This window comes from Fukomys damarensis, unplaced genomic scaffold (assembly GCF_012274545.1).
Source record: "Fukomys damarensis isolate Sample0158 unplaced genomic scaffold, DMR_v1.0_HiC HiC_scaffold_39, whole genome shotgun sequence".
Taxonomy (NCBI): Eukaryota; Metazoa; Chordata; class Mammalia; order Rodentia; family Bathyergidae; genus Fukomys; species Fukomys damarensis.
In genome coordinates, this window is record NW_022900951.1 from 50423725 (window position 1) to 50425835 (window position 2111).

Below are 2111 nucleotides of genomic sequence, written 5' to 3' on the forward strand. Positions count from 1 at the left end.
GATTTTACAATGAAAAATAAAAAACATTAAAATGATCCAATCAAACAAGGTGTGCAAGGATTTTTATACTGTTGTCTTTTCTGTTAAAACAGTGAGAGCATCAACAATGGAGAAGGGTTCCTTTCTCCCCACAACCCCACCAGCATTTGTTATTACTTGATTTCTTGATAGCAGCGATTCTTTCTGGGGTGCGGTGGAATCTCAGTGTTGTTTTCATCTGCATCTCTCAAATGACCAGTGATGTTGAACATTTTCTCATATATTTATTACTGTGGAAATCAATATGGGGATACCTCAAAGAGCTGGGATTAGAGGTTCCATTTGACCCAGCCATCACTCTGCTGGGTATCTTTCCAAAAGAATTAAAAGAATCATATCACAGAGATATATGCGCAACTATGTTTATAGTGGCACAGTTTGTAATAGCTGAAACTTGGAAACAGCCCATTTGCCCATCAGTTGGAGACTGGATAAAGAAGATGTGATTTTTCTATAAAATGGAGTACTACTCATCCATAAAAAATGAAAAACTAGAGTCATTATAGCTAAATAGATGCACCTTGAGGCCATACTCAAGTGAAATAAATAGGACACACATGTGTAAATACCGAATAGTTTGGTGTGAAAAACTAAAAGTGTAAATAAGGTTCAAATTATATAATTGATGATGTGAAATAGGAAGAATAGTTCCAAAAGGGAGGAAGAATTGTGAGGTGTAGTGGAAAGGAAAGAAGTGAAAGGAATAAATATGATAAAAGGAAAAATTGGAAACAAAGTCTTTGTAAATAGGGAGGGTGGAGGGGTTGAAGGGAGGGCAGAGGTATGGGGAAAAAATAAGAACCAAGACCTGTCATGTAAAGGTAAAAGATCTCAGTGATGAATGTAACTGTACTGTATACCTAAAATGTACCAATAAACTTAATAAAAAAACAGTGATAGCAAAATAACTTACTGGAATATAAAGATAAGAGGTGATGAGCATGCACTAATGGAGAGAGGGGATTAATTTCACAGAACCAGTATCTCTCCATCCCATCTCCATTTGATGTGAATCAAAAAATGTTGGCCATTTAGTTAAAAATGCAGCATGACTGTGCACATACACCAGAGGCTTTGTGTACAATAAAGGAATGGGAAAGGGTAAATAAAAGAATAGCGGAAACTGTACTGTAGTAGTCAGGATGTAGCAGAACCAAATTGCAGTTTTCTAATTGAGAATGTATTCTTGGTTTGTAAGAGTTCTGGAGTAGAGTTGTAGTTTTCCTTTTTAGTAGACACCGCCTGTGTGCTGCTGGAACATTCCAACTGTACCTTCGCCCTGTATTTACAACTGTCTGTTTCATTGATCGGCTCTCTGTCAAATAGGAATCTGATCTGCCTCATTGACAAACCCTGTAATTCACAATAGGCTTTCATTAGTTTATTAAGTAGTGTAAACCTCTTAATCTTTTTTTTTTTTTTTTTGGCACTGGAGATTGCACTTGGGTCTTTGCACTTGCGAGGCAGGTGGCGGAACCACTGAGCTAAATCCCCGACCCCCTCTTAATCTTAAACTACACCACAGAACTATCCTGCCCCACCACCTTCAAATTAATATGATCACTGTTTTCAGTCTTGACTCTTACCTTGGGTTTTTCGTCAGCCATAGTAAGCACCCAAGTCCTCTCAGCTGTGGCTTCACAAAAGAGGTACCAGATTCACACGAAGCACACAAGCAGCACCAGGAGTGGCAGAAGAAGGCAGCTGAAGTGGCCAAGGGAGAGGGCATGTGCACTTCATGCTTAATAACATCTTGAATAGCTATAGTACAATGTCACAACAAGGATATTGACACTGATATAGTGTAGAAATAGAACATTTCTATTACCACAAGGATCCCTTATGTTATCCTACTATAGCTACCCACTTCTGTCCTGCCTTACCTCATTCTTAACTCCTGACAGCCTGGGAGTCTGTTTTCTATGCACGAATAGTTCCCAATTTGTGATGGCTCAATTTAAATCTTTTGAGGTTATAATGGTGTAAAAGTGATATGTGTTTAGTAGAACTAATACTCTGATTTTTGAATTTTTATCTTTTCCTGGGTGAGCAATATGTAATATAATATTTCT

The 2111-nt window shown here is 37.8% G+C and overlaps 1 pseudogene; it reads right to left on the reverse strand.

Annotated features, from left to right (window-relative positions):
* Positions 1-1267: 1267 nt before the first annotated feature.
* Positions 1268-1646, reverse strand: LOC104867754 (annotated as a pseudogene).
* Positions 1647-2111: the final 465 nt, after the last annotated feature.